Here is a 13,135-nt window from a genome sequence, read left to right as displayed (position 1 = left end):
TGGGGCACCGATCATGGAGTTCACCTCCGCGGATATCTTTCAGCACTCACCCTTCAGAGATGTGCTAAAGTCATTAAGGTCTCTCTCCCTGTCAGGAGAACCTTGGCCGAACTATGTCCGGCTAGAATGGGATACGGACGATGAAGAAATTTGCGGCCCACCCACCACCCACTTAATAGCCACTGTCGATGACTTAACCGACATGCTCGACTTCAACTCCGAAGACATCGACAGTATGGACGGCGATGTAGGAGATGAACAGGAACCACCGCCCACAGGGCACTAGACCGCCACTTCATCACATGACGTATACATGGTGGATACACCCAGAGAGGGCAATGGCAAAGAGATAGCGGAGGATGCCCCCTCCAAGCAACCCAAGAACCGACGTCAGCGGCCCGCTCTAAGTCCCGCCATAGCAAAAACAGCGATAACAACACAAGAGGAAACAACAGTCCAATCGCCTCTAGAAGAAACGACGACTGCACCACCCCGGTGGCAGAGCACGATCAAGATGCAAATTGCAAACATAGTATGGATCCAACGTCCGAACACGACGACGCCAAGGATGATCATCACACTTCTATTTATTTACAACTCAATGATTACAACTCGATACTAGAACAAAGATGACTCTATATGAATGCCTCCAGCGGTGTACCGGAATATGCAATGAACCAAGAGTGACATGTATGAAATAATTATGAATGGTGGCTTTGCCACAAATACTATGTCAACTACATGATCATGCTAAGCAATATGACAATGATGAATGTGTCATGATGAATGGAGTGATGGAAAGTTGCATGGCAATATATCTCGGAATGGCTATGGAAATGCCATAATAGGTAGGTATGGTGGCTATTTTGAGGAAGATATAAGGTGGTTTATGTGTGAAAGAGCGTATCATATCACGGGGTTTGGATGCACCGGCGAAGTTTGCGCCAACTCTCAATGTGAGAAAGGGCAATGCTCGGTACCGAAGAGGCTAACAAGGATGGAAGGGTGAGAGTGCGTATAATCCATGGACTCAACATTAGTCATAAAGAACTCACATACTTATTGCAAAAATCTACAATTCATCAAAAACCTCAGCACTACGCGCATGCTCCTAGGGGGATAGATTGGTAGGAAAAGACCATCGCTCGTCCCCGACCGCCACTCATAAGGAAGACAATCAAATAACACCTCATGTTTCAAATTTCTTGCATAACGTTTACCATACGTGCATGCTACGGGACTTGCAAACCTCAACACAAGTATTTCTCAATTTCACAACTACTCAACTAGCACGACTTTGATATTATTACCTCCATATCTCAAAACAATCATCAAGCATCAAACTTTTCTTAGTATTCAACACACTCATAAGAAAGTTTTATTATTAATCCTGCATACTCAGCATATTAGGATTTTAAGCAAATTACCATGCTATTAAGACTCTAAAAATAATCTAAGTGAAGCATGAGAGATCAATAGTTTCTATAAAACAAATTCACCACCATGCTCTAAAAGATATAAGTGAAGCAGTAGAGCAAAACTATAAAGCTCAAAAGATATAAGTGAAGCACATAGAGTATTCTATCAAATTCCAAATCATGTATGGCTCTCTCAAAAGGTGTGTACAGCAAGGATGATTGTGGTAAACTAACAAACAAAGACTCAAATCATAAAAGACGCTCCAAGCAAAACACATATCATGTGGTGAATAAAAATATAGCTCCACGTAAAGTTACCGACAGAAGTAGACGAAAGAGGGGATGCCTTCCGGGGCATCCCCAAGCTTTGGCTTTTAGGTGTCCTTAGATTATCTTGGGGGTGCCATGGGCATACCCAAGCTTAGGCTCTGGCCACTCCTTGTTCCATAATCCATCAAATCTTTACCCAAAACTTGAAAACTTCACAACACAAAACTTAAAGTAGAAAATCTCGTGAGCTCCGTTAGCGAAAAAAATAAAAGACCACTTCAAGGTACTGTAATGAACTCATTCTTTCTTTATATTGGTGTTAAAACTAATGTATTCCAACTTCTCTATGGATCATAAACTATTTTACTAGCCATAGATTCATCAAAATAAGCAAACAACACACGAAAAACAAAATCTGTCAAAAACAGAACAGTCTGTAGTAATCTGTAGCTAGCGCAAGATGTGGAACCCCAAAAATTCAAAAATAAATTGCTGGAAGTGAGGAATTTATATATTAATCATCTTAAAAAGAATTAACTAAATATCACTCTCCAAATAAAAATGACAGCAGTTCTCGTGAGTGCTCAAGTTTCTGTTTTTTTACAGCAAGTTCAACAAGACTTTCCCCAAGTCTTCCCAACGGTTCTACTTGGTACAAACACTAATTAAACACAAAAAACACAACCCAAACAGAGGCTAAATAATTTTTTATTACTAAACAGGAGCAAAAGTCAAGGAATAAAAATAAAATTGGGTTGCCTCCCAACAAGCGCTATCGTTTAACACCCCTAGCTAGGCATAACAAGCAAGAATAGATCTAGGTATTGCCATCTTTGGCAGGCAATTCTTCAATGAGGCATCTATCTCCCTTTGGAATTTCTTTCTTTCTAGTGATTATCAAACTCTTAGGCATAAGATCAAAAAATTCATTTGTAGCAATTGGTTCCTTAATGATAGCAAAAAGATTGGGATGAATACTTATAGATTTAAGATCCGCAGTTTCCTTACTAGATGATTCACCCTTATTTTTAGGAACATACATAAGCTTGGCAATTTTAGTAGGAGGACTTGGAGTATTCTTTACGGAAGAAAAAGCGGTTCCCAAGTTCATACTGATACCCTCAAGTTTATCGATTCTAGTGGAACCTAGATTTATTTTCTCATTAACTATGGGTTCTTTTTTCCTTAATATTTTTCAAAGTCATTCCTACCTTAGATCCATATTGGGAAATTTGATTGTGGATCTTTTTATCTAGATTTTCAATTAATTCAATGGTGGCAACTTTATTTTCAATAATTTCAAGTCTTTGCATAACATGCTCCAAAGTTAACATAGTTCCATTAACCAAAAGAGGTGGTGAGCCAAATAAATCTAACAAGCATTATAAGAATCAAAAGTATGGCTACCCAAGAAATTCCCTCCGGTAATGGTATCAAGGATATATCTATACCAAGGACTAGCACCTACATAAAAATTGCGGAGAAGAACTGAAGTAGATTGCTTCCTGGTAGATCTATTTTGAGCATTGCAAATTCTATACCAAGCATCTTTTAGATTTTCTCCCTCCCTTTGTTTAAAATTTAGAACTTCATTCTCAGGAGACAACGGAGAAGATATGAGACTAGCCATAACGGCAAGCAAGCAAACTAACACACGAGCAAACAAAAAGCAAACGGGCAAAAGAGGCAAATAGAGAAAGAGAGGGAGGATAGAGAGAGAGGGCGAATAAAACGGCAAGGGTGAAGTAGGGGAGAGGAAACCGAGAGGCAAATGGAAAATAATGTAATGCGGGAGATAGGGATTGTGATGGGTACTTGGTATGTTGACTTCTGCGCAGACTCCCAGGAAACGGCGCCAGAAATTCTTCTTGCTACCTCTTGAGCACAGCGTTGGATTTCCCCGAAGAGGAGAGGATGATGCAGCAAAGTACTGTAAGTATTTCCCTCAATTTTTGAGAACCAAGGTATCAATCCAATAGGAGGCTACACGCGAGTCCCTCGTACGTACACAAAAACAATAGCTCAACGCAACCAACGCGCTTAGGGGTTGTCAATCCCTTCACGGTCACTTACGAAAGTGAGATCTGATAGAGATGATAAATAATATTTTTGGTATTTTTGGTATAGAGATGCAAAGTAAAAAGTAAAAGCAAAGCAATAATAAAGTTATGGAGATTGATATGATGAGAAAGAGACCCGGGGGCCATAGGTTTCACTAGTGGCTTCTCTCAAGAGCATAAGTATTCTATGGTGGGTGAACAAATTACTGTTGAGCAATTGACAAAATTGAGCATATTATGAGAATATCTAGGTACGATCATGTATATAGGCATCACATCCAAGACAAGTAGACCGACTCCTGCCTGCATCTACTACTATTACTCCACTCATCGACCGCTATCCAGCATGCATCTAGAGTATTAAGTTAAAAACAGAGTAACACCTTAAGCAAGATGACATGATGTAGAGGGATAGTTTCATGCAATATGATAAAAAAACATCTTGTTATCCTCGATGGCAAAAATACAATACGTGACTTTCTACCCCTTCTGTCACTGGGAAAGGACACCGCAAGATCGAACCCAAAGCTAAGCACTTCTCCCATGGCAAGAACAACCAATCTAGTAGGCCAAACCAATCATGGAGTTCACCTCCGCGGATATCTTTCAGCACTCACCCTTCGGAGATGTGCTAAAGTCATTAAGGTCTCTCTCCCTGTCAGGAGAACCTTGGCCGAACTATGTCCGGCTAGAATGGGATACGGACGATGAAGAAATTTGCGGCCCACCCACCACCCACTTAATAGCCACTGTCGACGACTTAACTGACATGCTCGAATTCAACTCCGAAGACATAGACGGTATGGACGACGATGAAGGAGACGAACAGGAACCACTGCCCACACGGCACTGGACCGACACTTCATCACATGACATATACATGGTGGATACACCCAGAGATGGCAATGGCAAAGAGACAACGGAGGATGCCCCCTCCAAGCAACCCAAGCACCGACGTCAGCGGCACCGCTCTAAGTCCCGCCATAGCAAAAACAGCGATAACAACACAAGAGGAAACAACAGTCCAGTCGCCTCTAGAAGAAACGACGACTGCACCACCTCGGTGGCAGAGCACGATCAAGATGCAAACTGCGAACATAGTACGGATCCGACATCCGAACACGATGATGCCAAGGATAAGCCTCATCAAACCCCGTCTAGGGAAGAACACAGTCCGGACGAAGATGCACACATCATCTCGAAAACGCACTTGGAGCAAGAAAACCTCCGCAGAAGGCTTATGGCCACAGCGAGGAGCCTGAAGAAACAGAAGCAAAGGCTCAAGGTCGCACAAGATATGCTCAACAGCAAGTGGAACAAAGTAACAAAGTATGATGGAATTTACCATAAAAATAGCTATCCAAAGCGCAAGCTATTACTGGAATTCGACGATGAGGCCTTAGAGCCCATACAACCGAAGAGTGATACGGCCAACCGGACGGATCCACCACCTTGTGAACGCGATAGAGCGGCTAACAAAGTAGCGCATAAGTCAACACACGATCCACGTGAGAACTTGCGTCAAAAACCCGGCGCGACCAGATCCATCTATGGATCTAGGAAGCGCGCTACGGTACAAAACCAACACCAAAAACTACAACCGTCCGAACACCATGGCGCATCCCAATACAGGGGTGCCGCACACCTCTCATGTTTCACTGATGAGGTGCTGGATCATGAATTCTCAAACCGGTGAACATAGAGGCGTATGACGGGACCACAGACCCTGGAGTCTGGATAGAGGACTTTACCCTCCATATTCATATGGCTCGTGGAGACGATCTCCACGCCATTAAATACTTGCCCCTCAAGCTTAAAGGGCCAGCTAGGCACTGGCCGAAAATCCTTCTCGAAAACTCAATTGGAAGTTGGGAGGACCTCGAGGACGCTTTTCGGGCCAATTTTCAAGGGACTTATGTCCGACCTCCGGATGCAGACGATTTAAGTCATATAATCCAACAGTACGGAGAGTCCGCCCGAAAGCTTTGGAACAGGTTCCTCACCAAGAAGAACCAAATCGTCGACTGTCCGGATGCCGAAGCCTTAGCAGCTTTTAAACACAGCGTCCGAGACGAATGGCTCGCCAGACACCTCGGCCAAGAAAAACCGAGAACGATGGCAGCCCTAACAAGCCTCATGACCCGCTTTTGTGCGGGCGAGGACAGCTGGTTGGCCCATAGCAGCACCAGCGACCCAAGCACATCCGAAGTGAGGGATGGCAATGGTAAACCACGACGCAACAAAAACAAGCGTTGAAATAAAGAAGGTAGCACAGATAACACGGCGGTAAACGCCGGATTCAGGGGCTCCCGACCAGGTCAGCGGAAAAATCCTTTCAAAGGCAGTAGAGAAGGACAATCTGGCCTAAACAAATTTCTTGACAAACTCTGTCAGATTCATGGCACCCTACACAAACCTACAAATCATACCCACAGAGAATGTTGGGTCTTCAAGCAGGCCGGTAAGCTAAACGCGGAACACAAAGGGCAAGAGACACCAAGCGAAGACGAGGATGAGCCTCGCCAGCAAAGCGCCGGAGGACAGAAAAAGTTCCCACCAGAGGTTAAAACAGTAAACGCGATCCATGTGACAAAGAGGAGAAGCAAGCATGCACTCCGAGGCACACGCGCCATAGAGCTCGTCACCCCTAGGTTCAACCCCTGGTTGGCCTGCCCGATCACTTTTGATCGTAGGGATCACGATACAAATATCTGGCACGAAGGACTGACGGCCTTGGTGTTAGACCCAATAATAAATGGGTACCATTTCACACGAGTCCTCATGGATGGCGGCAGTGATCTAAATCTGATATATCAGGACACAATCCGCAAAATGGGGATAGATCTGACACAGATAAGCCACAGTAATACTACCTTCAAGGGAGTAATACCAGGCCAAGAGGCCCGTTGTACAGGCTCTCTACTACTAGAGGTGGTATTCGGTCCTCCCGATAACTTCCGGAGCGAAAGGTTAACTTTTCACATCGCCCCATTCCGTAGTGGTTATCAAGCACTACTCGGAAGAATGGCTTTCGCTCGTTTTAACGCAATACCGCATTATGCTTTTCTCAAGCTTAAGATGCCCAGTCCACGTGGCATCATCTCAGTTAGTGGACATACCGAACGTTTCTTACGTACGGAAGAGGATGCGGCGGCTCTAACAACCGCAAACTAGACGGCCTCACCAACCAGAAAAATGGCAGGTCGTCAAGACCACGGACACGGTCAAACAAATCTGACGTTCCATCATATATACATGAGATTGGTTTGATGATCAAACCCTCATAAATGATACCAGGGCTTCCCGCGTGTAATCAGGGCCAGCCCGGCTCAACTCGGCTTCTCTTGAATTTTGATAGTTCATTGATAATAACCAATTCTTCTTTTTGGCACGACAACTTTCACCTAAGTTATTTTCCTTTTGCAGATGACAATCGTGCTACACCCATCCAGGACACGGCACAACAGAGACAAAGGCGCAGACATGCAGCAGGGACCTGCCCAAAGGTTTCTTTTTAGATTAAGACCCTGCGTAAACCTTTTTTACTGTCTCTTGTTGCTCACATCCTCCGGATACTCCACACAATCGAGAAGGATGCCGACATTATTGGCATGTGGCCACGCCAGGATTTTGCATGTACTTGGACACATGGTTTTTCTTATTAAGGGCATTGTTTCGCCCGGTATATGTTATAAAGACCAAACACCTTAGGGAGTGTTCGGCGTCGCGAGTTTGCCCTACATGCATCAGCTCCGAATCATGTCTTTGGTCAAATGTTGGGTTTGCCCGGCTCCCACGTTTTGGTACCTTATGTTCCGTAGCACTGGGAGAACTACTGCAATTGTGCCCTGGTTCATCCGGACGAGCACCTCAGTAGAGAAAGCCAAAAACTGACTGTCATGATATAGCGAGAGACTGGTCGACCACTCGATGACTCAGCGGAATCTTCGGGATTCCTCCGCATTAACGAAGGGCCGTTTCTCGGTCATGTACGTACGCGCCCCGTATTCGGACGAGCGCAGAAGTACCAGGGGTTATATAGTAGCCCCACCGTCAAACTCCTATGGCTAAGTGAAAGTGTTAAAGCAATATAGTCCGATTGCCTCGTTCGCTGCGCTACCACCTCCTTAATGGACCAAGACGTTGGATCAAGTGTGGATATGCATTTTTGCGAACACCCCCGCATTATATGCGTGGGGGCGGAAGCCGATGACTGCAAACTTTCACGTTATATACATATATACATAAATAGCCGCACAGGAGGCATCATAGTACTTTTGGGCAAAAGTATAAATACAGCCTTGATAATTCAATAAAACATTGTTTTTACAATGGGAATACATGTCACTAGAACATAATATTCTTCGAGCACTGAGCCTCTATCAAACGAGCACCTTCAAGAACTTCCTCAAAGTAGTGTTCGGCAGCCACTCGGCCCACGGCCGAACCCCGTGTCACAACAGTGGTGGCCTCCATCTCCGCCCAATATGTCTTGACACGGGCAAAGGCCATCCGCGCACCCTCTATGCACGCCGATCTCTTTACAGCATCGATGAGTGGCACAACACCAAGGAATTGTTGCACTAAACTAAAGTAGCTATTCGGCCTTGGCCCTCCCGACCACAGGTGATCCACAACGGACATCATGGCAAGTCCGGACAACCTATGGAGCTCGGCCCACTCGGCCATTCGCTCATTTAACAGCAGCGGACGGACTGGAGCATGAAACTGTGACCAGAACAGTTTTTCCACTTCGTAATCTTTCTGATCCCTGAAGTACTCGGCCGCATCAGCAGCACTTGCAGCCAAACCCACATAGGCGTCCGCAGAACTCCATAGCCGGTCCAGAGGTGCATACTTCGGATCTCCAAACTTAGTCCGCAGCAAGAAGGGCTTCCCAGACACGATATCTGCAGCTTGATTCAGTTCCTCCTTCGTCGCTCTAATTTTGGAGCGGCCTTCCTTTGCAGCCAACAGGGCCTTCTCCAGGTCCGTCGCCTTTGCCCGGTTTTCTTCTTTAAGAATCCGGTAACGGTCAGCAACATCTTTTAACTCTACAGCCATCTTGGCTATTTTTTCCTTGCTCTCGCAATGCGCAGCCTACTCGGCCACCTTTAGAGCGGCCGCATTGCTACTCCTTGCTTGCTCCTTGGCTCGGGCAAGCTCCGACCGAAGGGTCTCTACGGTGGCAGCTCCATCTGCAGTCACAACATATTAATGATACTGGCATCATGCTCCTCTTAGTATGTGTTGATCACCAGAAAAATCACTTACCCTGTGCCTCGTCAAGCCGCTTGTTGACAAGCACGATGTCGGCGTCTGCCGCATCAAGTTGCCGCTTTAGCTCGGCAAACCCATCAGTCCGGCTAGCCACCGGAGCTTTAGCCACCTGCACATCAAGGCGGTCTGGTTATTACCTGGGACTATGATCCTCAGTTTGCCGCCGTTATCGATGACAACCAGAGTCTCAGGGGCTAGTATCTGCATAGGGCACACCTAACGATTGCGGTACTATAAAAACATACACTATTTCACGTACCTCGAAGCCTTTCAGCAGACTCATAAAGTCTTCATGCAAACCTCTTTCGGCGAATGAAATCGTTTCAATTACCGTACCCATTAGCATATGATACGCTTCCGAGACGACCGCTTGCCCCAGAAGATCCTTCAGCGTGTCCGACCGCACACTGTACGGACCCTTGCTGTCGCTCTCCTTAGGAGCCAGATACTGGGGATCCCGGGTAGCCAAAGGTTTATCCTCTGGCCTTAGTGGATCTGGAGATACCCTTCGCGACGACACTTCAAGGCCGCCTGCTTCATGAGGCGGGGTGTCAGGGGGAGGCGTTTCGCTCTCCATCATCTCTGGAAGAAGATCCCCCGAAGACGAACTCTGTCGAGAAGGGCTACGATTTGGACTACAATTCATAAGAATCGGTTATTGTCTTCGGAAGCAAGGTAGGATGTTTCCCCTATTAAGTACTTTTCGATTACTTACAGCTCAGTAGAGGGCTGAACCCCGCGCGGACATTGTGCAGCAAGAATACCCTCCGAGGCAGGACCCTCTGATGAAGATTTCTTCTCCCGCTTGGAAACCTTAGTTTCCAGATCTTCAGAGGTAGTCCTCTTCCTTCCCCGGGGAGAGAGAATGTCAGATTCTTCCCTTTGGTTGTCCTCCCTCACGGAGGCACTCATTACCCCGGCTGGAATAAGTAGCGAGTGAGGCCCGCTTTCGCCCTCTCTATTCCCCCATCATCTTCCTTTGAGGGCACTGGATAAGGGGCCGGCTCGAGCATCTTGTCTAGTACCGGATTGTCCAAGCCCTCAGGAAGGGGGGCCGAACACCTGATCATCATCGCTTTTGTTATCCAGTCCTGGTCAAAGAGCGGCTCTTTAGAATGATGCCATGATAAACAAAAGGATAGTAGGTTCGGCATGGGATTACTTACTTGGGCAGCGGGGTGGTTGCAGCTCAGGCCCACGTCCTTGGTGGTGTCCGGACACTCTATTTGGGGTCCGAAGAACGATTTGTACATCTCTTCATGCGTCATGCCGAGGAAATGTTGAATAGCTCGCTGTCCTTCCGTGTTGAATTCCCACATCCGGAGGGGCCGGTGTTTGCAAGGCTGGACTCGACGAACTAGCATAACTTGCATTACCATAACCAGACTGAAATCTCTCTCAAAGAGATCTCGGATACGGCTTTGTAGTATTGGCACGTCCTTGGCTGACCCCAGCTCAGCCCCCTGCTGATCCATGACATCAGTTGTGGTGGGGGCCCGAGCGAAAGGTGGGGCAGCTACCCACTTGGCACTTCGGGGAGCTATGATGTAAAACCACTCCCGCTGCCACAATCCGGACACCTCTGGGAAGGAACCCTCAAGCCATGGAGTGTCAACAATTTTGCTTATTAAAGCACCTCCGCACGCTGCGTGCCGCCCCTCGATCATCTTCGGCTTCACATCGAAGGTCTTGAGCCATAGGCCGAAGTGAGGGGTGGTGCGGAGGAAGGCCTCACATACGATGATAAATGACGAGATGTGAAGAAGGGAATCCGGGGCCAGATCGTAAAAATCTAGCCCATAATAGAACATAAGACCCATAACAAATGGATCCAGAGCGAGGCCTAGTCCTCGGAGGAAGTGGGAGATGAACACGACGCTCTCGTTGGGTTCGGGAGTAGGGACGACCTGCCCTCGGGCAGGCAGCCTATGCAAAATTTCGGCGGTCAGATATCTGGCCTCTCTCAACTTCTTCATGTCCTCCTTTGCAATGGAGGAAGGCATCCACCGACCTTGAAGGTTGGATCCGGACATAGTTGAAGGTCCGAAGCACCTGACCTGAGCTTTGGGTGTTAGAACTCGAGGCGGGGGAAGGATTCAATTGAGCACGGGAGGGAAAAAAGAAAAGGCCTTGTCCCCTTTATAAAGAGGGTGAATATCAGGCGTCCTCCTCATGGCCGTTTGGGACTTGCCTAAGATCTAGGAGTCATACCAGCAGGCACGGTTGGGTTACCCACGTCCATATTGATGAGAATCCCGTGATAAGGGGAACACGATCTCTGCTTTGACAAGACGTGTCAAGAAAACCGCCTCGTGTTATGTGCGGAGCTGGTTGAGAAAAACGGTTGGAATAATGACCGGGCCATGGCGTGATGTCATGCTGTCAAAACGTGTCAGCAGATTAGATTTGTGGAAATATTATTCTCTCTACGGTGGTATGTGGAACTTACTTTGCAGGGTCGGACACCGTCCTTGTATTCAAACTCTTCCATGGTGTATTCGGCGGAGGAACCCGCCTTGCAATGCCGAACACAATACTGCGCGCCAGACTCATCGTCATTGAAGCCTGGTTCAGGGGCTACTGAGGGAGTCCTGGATTAGGGGGTCTCCGGACAGCCAGACTATATCCTTTAGCCGGACTGTTGGACTATGAAGATACAAGATTGAGGACTTCGTCTCGTGTCCGGATGGGACTCTACTTGGCGTGGAAGGCAAGCTAGGCAATACGGATATGTATATCTCCTCCTTTGTAACCGACCTTGTGTAACCCTAGCCCCCTCCAGTGTCTATATAAACCGGAGGGTATTAGTCCATAGGACAACATACAATCATACCATAGGCTAGCTTCTAGGGTTTAGCCTCTTTGATCTCGTGGTAGATCAACTCTTATACTACTCATATTATCAAGAACAATGAAGCAGGACGTAGGGTATTACCTCCATCAAGAGGGCCCGAACCTGGGTAAACATCATGTCCCCTGCCTCCTGTTACCATCCACCTTAGACACACAATTCGGGACCCCCTACCCGAGATCCGCCGGTTTTGACACCGACAGTTGGTATTGGCAAAGTCACACAATTTAGTATTATCTTGAGCCATGGTGACAAACAAGCAATCCAAGACACAAGCAAACAAGCGAAGAAAAAGCGAACGGAAAGAGAGGGCGAAAGGAAAAGAGGGCGAATAAAACGGCAAGGGTGAAGTGGGGGAGAGGAAAATGGCAAATAATGTAATGCGAAGGATAAGAGTTGTGATGGGTACTTCGTATGTCTTGACTTGGCGTAGATCTCCCCGACAACGGCGCCAGAAATCCTTCTTTCTACCTCTTGAGCACTACGTTGGTTTTCCCTTGAAGAGGAAAGGGTGATGCAGCAAAGCAGCGTAAGTATTTCCCTTAGTTTTTGAGAACCAAGGTATCAGTCCAGTAGGATACCTCGCACGAGTCACCTCGTACTGATACGTCTCCAACGTATCTATAATTTTTGATTACTCCATGCTATGTTATCTTCTGTTTTGGACATTATTGGGCTTTATTATCAAATTTTATATTATTTTTGGGACTAACCTATTGACCCAGAGCCCAATGCCAGTTCCTGTTTTTCCCTTGTTTCAGTGTTTCTAAGAAAAGGCATATCAAACGGAGTCGAAACGGAATGAAACCTTCCGGAGAAGTTATTTTTGGAAGGAAAGCAACCTGATAGACTTGGAGTGCACGTCAGGAAAGAAACGAGGGAGCCACGAGGTAGGGGGCGCGCCCTCCACCCTCGTGGGCCCCTCGTGGCTCCCCGGACGTATTTCTTCTGCCTATATATATCCATATACCCTAAAACGATCAGAGACGGCAATAGATCAGGAGTTCCGCCGCCAGAAGCCTCCGTAGCCACCGAAAACCAATCTAGACCCGTTCTGGCACCCTGCCGGAGGGGGAATCCCTCTCCGGTGGCCATATTCATCATCCCGGTGCTCTCCATGACGAGGAGGGAGTAGTTCTCCCTCGGGGCTGAGGGTATGTACCAGTAGCTATGTGTTTGATCTCTCTCTCTCTCGTGTTCTTGAGGTGGTACGATCTTGATGTATCGCGAGCTTTGCTATTATAGTTGGATCTTAT

Source organism: Triticum aestivum, chromosome 4A, assembly GCF_018294505.1.
Source record: "Triticum aestivum cultivar Chinese Spring chromosome 4A, IWGSC CS RefSeq v2.1, whole genome shotgun sequence".
Classification (NCBI taxonomy): Eukaryota; Viridiplantae; Streptophyta; class Magnoliopsida; order Poales; family Poaceae; genus Triticum; species Triticum aestivum.
Note: the sequence above shows the minus strand (reverse complement) of the source record.